The sequence below is a fragment of the Bison bison genome, unplaced genomic scaffold, assembly GCF_000754665.1.
Source record: "Bison bison bison isolate TAMUID 2011002044 unplaced genomic scaffold, Bison_UMD1.0 scf7180017864302, whole genome shotgun sequence".
Lineage (NCBI taxonomy): Eukaryota > Metazoa > Chordata > Mammalia > Artiodactyla > Bovidae > Bison > Bison bison.
In genome coordinates, this window is record NW_011494874.1 from 8,777,498 (window position 1) to 8,786,066 (window position 8,569).

Sequence of the window (8,569 nt, forward strand, 5' to 3'; positions counted from 1 at the left end):
TGGCTGTTTATTTAAAGCCTTGCAGACACGACTGAAGTGACTTAGCAGCAGCAGCAGACAGTTTACAGCCAGTGGGGCAGAGTTCACAGGCCAGGACTTCCCTGCGCGGCGGCCCTGAGGGGCTACAGAGAAGACAGACATCAGGCTGGTGCTCACATGCTGGGTATGTGCTTGCTGGTAGGGCCTCTGGGCTGGGCGGCCCAGGAGGGCCCTGGCCCCCGCCTGGCCTCACACACTCTGGGTGCCCCCCCGATGTGGGCTGAATGGTGATCCTTCAAAAATGCATGCAAGTCCTTCCATCAGGTATTGATACTGTGACCTCAGTGTGACATTATTGGGGGATAGGATTTTGTTTTTTTCCTTTCCAAGCATATTTTAGCTTTTTAAATTGGAAGGTAATTGCTTTACAATGTTGTGTTGGTTTCTGCTGTACAATAGTGTAGATCAGTCATAGTTATATATGTGTGTATATATATGTGTGTGTGTGTGTGTGTGTGTGTATATGTGTGTGTGTATGTGTGTATATATGTGTGTGTGTGTATATGTGTGTGTGTGTATATGTGTGTGTGTGTGTGTGTGTGTGTGTATCCCCTCCCTCCCGTCTCCCCATTGCATCCCTCTAGATCATCACAGAGCACCAGGCTGGGCTCCCTGTGTTATCCAGCAGCTTCTCGCCAGCTATCAATTTTGCAGACAGTAGTATATGAAAATTAGTGCTGCTTTCTCAGCTCATCTCATCCTCTCCTTCCCCTGCTGTGTCTACAGGTCCGTTCTCTACGTCTGCATTGGAGATGGGATCTGTGCAGATGTAGCTGAGTTAGAACAAGGTCACACTGCCTTAAGTCCTGTGACTGACGTCCTGATGAGACGGCTGGGCTGAGACGCACAGACACAGAGAGGAGAGAGCCGTGTGGAGGTGGCAGCCGACGCTGGAGTTGAGCTCCCACAAGCCGAGGACGACTACGGGCTTCCAGGAGCCACCAGGAGATGGGGGAGGCGAGGAAAGACTCCTCCCTCGAGGCTTCCGAGAGAGCGTGGCAAGGCCCGCACCTCACTGTCAAGCTTCTGGCCTCCAGAACCGAGAGAGAAGACATTTCGGCAAAGTGAAGTCTCCCAGCATGTGGTTCGTTGTCACGGCCGCCCTAGAAAACTGACGCTTGGGTCCCTTCATGGCTCACTCCCCTCCTACCTTAGTGCCACTCAGCCGGCTCTACCTGGACGCTCCTCAGGCCCCGCGGCTTCCCGCCGCAGGGCCAGCTCCGCTCCCATGGTGGCCGCAGGTTCCCGGAGCAGCTGAGCAGGAACTCAGCAGGTACCACCCGGGGGCCAAGAGGCTGCGGTCCTGAGCCCGTCAGTGCCAACCCGCTGGAAAGCCTGGGGATGGCTGAGGATGGGGTTGTGGGGAGAGAAGGGGGAAGGTCTGTCTCGGTGGGGGTGGGGACAGGTGAGAGGAAAACTCTTTGGTGGGGGTTCCTGTGCTCCTGGTCCTCCCAGGCAGGATCGGCAAGCCTGACACTCTGCTGGGCAGGGCCTGCAAACCCCTTGCCACTAGGCATGGTCACCGGCCAATAGCAGCGGCCTGCTGGACTGCAGGTTCTTGGGCTCAGCCCAGATCTACCTAACGAGAACCTGCATTTGACCAAGATGCCCGGTGACTCGCAGGCACATGATGTTGCAGAAGCTCCAGGTCTGGGGCTGGGAGGGTACTAGGGTGGCTGGACTTGCTTCTCCAGCACCTTTGGCTCAGCTGCGTTTTTCCACAGCAACTGGGGTGACTGGTCCAAATGGGATACGCAAGGGTTGATGTTGAGAAGAAATGAGAACATTCTGGACTTCAGGGACCCCAAACTTGTCTTCCTCCACTGTTTCCACCCAGTGCTTCAGGTAGAAACCTGTCCATCACCCAGAAGCCTTCCTTCTCTTGAGCTTCCACCCTGTCTGGTCACTGAGCCCTGACTGTACCTCCTAGGAAGGGAGGAGGTCTGTCCTCTGTCCATACTCATGGTCAGTCTCTCCTTCTTGCCTGGATGACTCTTACAGGCCCTAAAGTTCTTGTGTCTCCTGCAGACCTGCCTCTGAGCCAGTTTCTACCTAGCATGCAGAATGATGAAAAACTCCAACTCTTACCACATCAGGCTCCTGCTTAAACCTCAAAACCCCAGCCTATTGGCCCATCTTCACAGAAAGACCCAAATTCTTGACAGGGCCTGGGCTCCTGGCCCGTGTTGGCCCTGCCTCACATTGTGCTGCTCTCCTCCCACTTCTTGCTTGGCAGATATCAGTCTCCTCTCACCTGCCGATGCTCCAAGCTCGCCCCTTTGCCACATGTGGACTTTGTCCACTTGGGTCCTTGGCCTGATGCACCTTCCCCTCCCCCCTTTTCCTCTGGTCAATTGCTATCTCACCCTTGAGTTGCCATTTCCTCTGGGAGGCCTTCCTGTACCCCAGATAATACCAGGACTTCCTGACCTTTGCATCCTGCACCCCATGCTTTGCCCCTGGGCACTTGTCACAGTGCTGATTCTGGGGTCGTGCTGTGTGCACCTGCTAGGGGCTGGTGAGCACCAGGAGTGCCTTCCTCCTGCATCCCCTGCCTGGTACCCTCAGCACTGCAGGCTCCCCTCTGGCAACCCCTCTCCACTGGCACTGGAGTGATTTGGAAGAAGTGCCAGCTCTATTGTACTGTGCTGGCACGAAATTCTCTGGCGGAGCCCAAGGGTCACTGAGTGGATGAATGAATGACTGAATCATGAAGGAATCTACATGGGAAAAAAGCATGCAATTTCCAAATAGTGATCAAGACAGTAAATAAAAGAGGAGTAGTGTTTGCCTCCTCCCCCTCAGCGCATCAGCCGTGCCACTGACCTCCGTGCAAGAGGTGCTCCTGTCACCATCATTTTATTCTAGCTATTTGTGTTGAGGCCTGATTTACTCATGTTAAAGTGCAGGAACCATCAGGGCTGAATTGGATGCATGTTACACCTGTATCCACCAGGTAACCAGCACTCAAACTCAGATGCAGGATGTTTCCGGCCCCCTGAGGGTCCCCTCCCAGCGCCTGCCCCAGCCCAGAGGCAACCACTGTTTTGGCCCCTATCACCTCAGGAGTTTTGTCTGTTCTTGAACTTTACATCAGTGGAGCAATCTTTTATGCCTGGCCTTTTTTAGTCCAACGACTTCTGTGAGATTCAGCAAGTTGTGTGTGTGTGTTTCACCCTTGTTCCTTGCTGTGTAGTATTCCACTGCACAGATCTGTCACTACTTGTCTTTGCCTGGCATCTTACAAGGGACAAAAGTGGAGCATATGGGGTGTTTGCTAGCATGTCTGTGCTCACACATTTAGTAAATTCTGTTTTCTGTCAAGACTTGTGCTTATTCTTGACCTTCCCACCATCTTTCTGGACAAAGTAGGTTGATTGGGAAGCAGTTATCCAGGGCAGGGCAGGGCAGAGGCTTCCCAGGAGCAGAGAGAAGGAAGGAAGCGTGAGTCCTGGACATGATGACCTTGGCCACATCAGACCATCTCCCCCAAACCGCATCCCCTTCCCTACACTGCTGGGAATGGCCTCCTTAAAAAAAAAAAAATCGGTGTGTGAAAAACTAATTCAAAAAGATACACACTCCTTTATGTTAATGTGCTGTGCTGTTGCTTAGATGCTCAGTCATGTCCAACTCTTTGCAATCCCATGGACTTTAGCCCACCAGGCTTGTCTGTCCTTGGGGATTCTCCAGCAAGAATACTGGAGTGGGTTGCCATGCCCTCCTCCAGGGGATCTTCCCAACCTAGGGATTGACCCCATATTTCCCGCATTGCAGGCAGATTCTTTACCAGCTGAGCTACCAGGGAAGCCTTCTATGTTCATAGCAACTCTATTCTCAATAGCCAGGGCATTAGAAGCAACCTAAATGCCCATCAACAGATGAATGGATAAAGAAGATGTGGTGTATATACACAATGGAATATTACTCAGCCATAAAAAAGAAAAAGTCGCGCCATTTGCAGCAACATGGACGGACCTAGAGATGATCCTACAAAGTGAAGTAAGTAAGACAGAGACAAATGCCGTATGGTATCACTTATGTGTGGGATCTAAGACATAGTACAGATGAGCTTATTTGCAAAACAGAAATAAACTCAGCAACGTAGAAAACGAACTTATGGTTAACCAAAGGGGAAATGGAAGGGGAGGGGTAAAGTAGGAGATTAGCAGATGTGTGTGTGTGTGTGTTCAGTCATGTCTGACTCTTTGTGACCTCATGGCCCCGCCAGGCTCCTCTGTCCATGGAATTTTCCAGGCAAGGATCCTGGACTGGGTTGCCATTTCCTCCTTCAGGGGATCTTCCCTACCCAGGGATCAAACCTGCATCTCTTGTATCTCCTGCATTGGCAGACTGATTCTTTACCATTGTGCCACCTGGGAAGCCAGGATTAGCAGATACACAATACTTTGTATATAAAATTGATAAATAACAAGGTCCTTCTGTATAGTACAGGAAACCATATTCAATATCATGTTATAAACTGTAATGGAAAATAATCTGAAAATATATATATATATATATCCGAATCACTTTGCTATACACTTAAAACATTATAAATCAACTATATGCCAATCAAAATAAATTAATTAACAGAAAAGAATCAGTGTGTCTTCAGTAACATCAAATCTCCAAACAAGTGAACAAATACGCCGTCTTGCTGTGTGATCTCCGGCGGTCCCCTTCCTTCTCTGGCCTCTCTGGTCACCTCCTCCGAGAAGCCGGAGGTGGGCTCTGCCCCGGGTCCCAGCCGCCCTCAGTCTGTGAGGCTCTGTGTCTGGGGCCTCTTGGGTCAGGTGATTTGGTCTGAGACTCTGCTGCTCCGCTGGGCCAGGCGGAGGCCACGCCGGGGCAGCGAGGGCCACGTTTGTTTGACTTGAGTCCATCCCCTGGTGTCGGCGAATTCACTTTTGTTTATTTTCCTGAGAAGCTACACAAGCCAGTGAGACTAAGCAGTCCACGCCAGACGTGCGTTTTCACTGTAAAAATATTTTTGCGGGTCAGAAAATTGCACCAAAATGTTTTTACAGGGAAAATGCTGCTGTGTGCCGCTTGGCCCTCTTGTCTGGCTGGCTGCAGCGGATTGGGCTTCGTATGTGAAATGTGTCTGGGACCACATTTCAATAATAGTCATAACAACAAACACGTAGGAAGCACTTATTATTTATCTGTTAGTTTGCCAGTAAGTGCTTGTGTGATGCTTTTACCCTCACCTCTCTTTCTGTGGTCAGTGTGATTGCCATCAGTTTCATGTCACAGGTGAAGGACATGAAGCCCAGCGAGGTTGGGTGACTTCTCTAAGGTCACACAGCCTGCAAGGAGCAGAGCCAGGATTAGACTCCAGGCCTGTCTGACCTCAGAGGCTGGGTTCTTACTCACCACAGTGCACCTCTGAGGCCCTGATTCATGCCTGGGACAAACACTGGATTCTTCCATCAATATTCTTTGTGTCACTAGTGTTTCCAGCAGTTTTCTAGGATGAAAGTGAAAGTGAAGGTAGCCGTCTCCAACTCTTTGCGACCCCGTGGACTATAGCCTACCAGGTTCCTCCGTCCATGGGATTTTCCAGGCAAGAATACTGGAATGGGGTGCCATTTCCTTCTCCAGGGGATCTTCCCGACCCAGGGATTGAACCCGGGTCTCCTGCATTGTAGGCAGATGCTTTACCATCTGAGCCACCAGGGAAATTATCTGTAAAAGCTTCATGAATGCCAACTTGCTGCCAGCCTAGAGAGAGCTCAGAACATTGCCTGTGTTCAGGACTACTAGAGCCACAGAGGCTTTGAAGATCACATCCTATAACCCGAGGGAGTTTATTGACTAACCTCCTCCCTGAGGACAGGGCCACTGTGATCCATCCCAGTGTCCCTAGGCCTGGTACAGATTCACTGCTCAGGGATGCTGGGTCATAGATGATGCGGAGTTAGGGTCCTGCTGCCTCTGAGTAATGGCCCCCACCTCTGGCTCTGCTGAGAAGCACCCCTGGGGGCGGGGGCGGTCGAAGACCAGCTGTGGAGCCTACGCTCCGGCAACAGGGAGGGCGGCACAGCCCTGGGGCCTGTCCAAGTGTTAGCTCACGGCCGGGACCATGACATCTTCTGGTGGAAGCTTTCAGAGGGGTCAGTCAAGCCCCTGAGACACGTGTTACACTCAGTCGCTGTGGCGGAGGAAAGTACCTTGGCCGTCAGTCCCTTTTCTGTGCCAAGCATCTGTCTGCCCCTGGGCCACATTGTCCCTGAAAGTATCATCACAATGCCAAGAAATTACATCACACGCTCTCACTGTTGTGTCTGTACGCCCAGAATGCCACACTGGCCCGGACACAGAGGAGGCCTCTGTAAAAATTTTTGAACAACACTGTACAATATTTAAAACTGCTTAGTCCAGAATGACAGCCCTCTAAGAGGGCTGGATGTGACTGGCTCTCATGATAGCCTGGAGATAAAAGGGGACTTTATACACCAAGCGCTTTCTTTCAAAAATCAGGAGAGCTGTCCAATCCTGGAGTGTGTGTGTGCGTGTGTGAGTGTGCTGGGGTATTCGTGTGTGCGTGTGTGTGTGTTGGGTTATGTGCGCATGCATGTGTTTGCATGCCTCTGTGTCTGCATTATATGTGTGTGTGTGTTGGGTTATGTGTGCACGCGTGTGTTCGCATGCCTCTGTGTCTGCGTTATATGTGTGTGTGTTGGGTTCACGTGTGTGGTGGGGAAACGGGGTCAGCTCCAAGGTGGGTGGTGCTGGTGGCCACTTGGTCGGATATCAGGGAGGGGTCCAAAGGGCTTGGCTGAAGCAGAAGCTAGTGATTGATGAAGCAAATGGGCCGCAGTGATGGATCTGCCCCCAAGGAGGAGGGCTGGAGATTGAGCTAGTGACTCAGCAAAGGTCAGGAGTGAGACAGATGCAGAGAGGACCAGTAGATGAGGAACAGGGGAGTGGAGGGTGGAGGGCAGGCCCTTGGCTCAGCAGCTGATAAGGTCGTGCTGCTTCTGCTGAGCGTTGGTGTTTGCCAGGCATCCTGTGTGCTGGCCACCCTGACAAGCCCTTACTAACACCTGTAATCCATGTCCCAGCCTCAAGGTGCAGGGCTCTTGCACCCATCATTAAAGGCGCAGGACCCTTCATCCAGCATCAGTGCAGGGCATGACCCAGACACACAAGCTGACTTGTTCAAGGTCCCACAGCTGGTGAGTGGTGATGCTGGGGTCAGACTCTGAGCTCAAGCTGCTGCGTTGTGTGAGGATCAGCTGCTTGTTGCAGGGATGTTTTTACCTGCTGTGATGCTTACTCCACGTGTCAGCTTGGCTGTATGTCTAGATATGTGGCTAAACGTTATTCTAGATGCTTCTGTGAGGGTGTTCGGGGATGAGATTAACGTTTAAATTGCCGAACTTTGAGTAAAACAGGTTGTCCTTCCTAATGTGGGTGGGACTCATCCGATCAGTTGAAGTCCTGCTTAGAACTGAATACTGACTTCCCCCAGGAAGAGGGAACTCTGTACAAGACTGCCACTGGACTCGAGTCACAGCATCGTCATCTTCCTGGATTCTCCAATTTGCTAGCCCACCCTGCATGTGCTCGATTTGCTCGTCTCCGTAATCATGCAACCTGCAATTATGTGTGTATTTTGCTGTTGGTTACTAAGTCAAGTCTGACTCTTTTGTGACCCCATGGACTGTAGCCTGCCAGGCTCCTCTGTCCATGACATTTTTCAGGCAAGAATATTGGAGTGGGTTGCCATTTCCTCTTCCAGGAGATCTTCTCAACCTAGGAACTCAACTATCGTCTCCTGAATTTAGTAGGCGGATTCTTTACCAGGACGCCAGCAGGAAAGCCTAAACAGGTAAAGAATTCACCTATCATTGCAGGAGATGCAAGAGGCGCAGGTTCGATCCCTGGATGGGGAGGATACCCTGGAGAAAGAAATGGCAACCCACTCCAGTATTCTTGCGTGAAAAATCTCATGGACAGAGGAACCTGGCGGGCTACAGTCCATAAGGTCACAAAAGAGCTGGACACGACTAAACATCTGAGCAGACACATACATATACACATAATATGTGTGTGTATCTTACTGGCTCCTTTTGTCTAAAAAAATCCTAAGGCACCTTCCCGAGAGTGGAAGTCACGGTAGGAGTAAGAGCCTAGGACTGGGCCACCTGAAACTGACTCTCATGGAGGTGTCCTGGAATCCAGCATGGCCCAGGAAGGAGATCCAGCCAGGGAGCTGTGAATGGTGAGAAGGTTCCGGGGGGTGGGGGGCTAGGAACAGAGCGGGCCAGTGTGAGGGGAATAGGCAGCAGGGGTGACTGGCAGGAGAGGAGGCCAGAGGAGCTGGAGCCTGAGGGGCTGTCTGTCCACCTTGAGGCCATCTCAGTGTCCGGGAGTCAGACCCCCCGACCCCCAGGTACTGATTGTTAGGATCCAATTTATATAGCACAAGTGTGATGTGCGGGCTGCTCAGTGGGAGAGAGATACTGCGAAGGGGGCAAAAATAGAAGCAAACTCCCTGGAAAGCCACATGCTAGCCTAA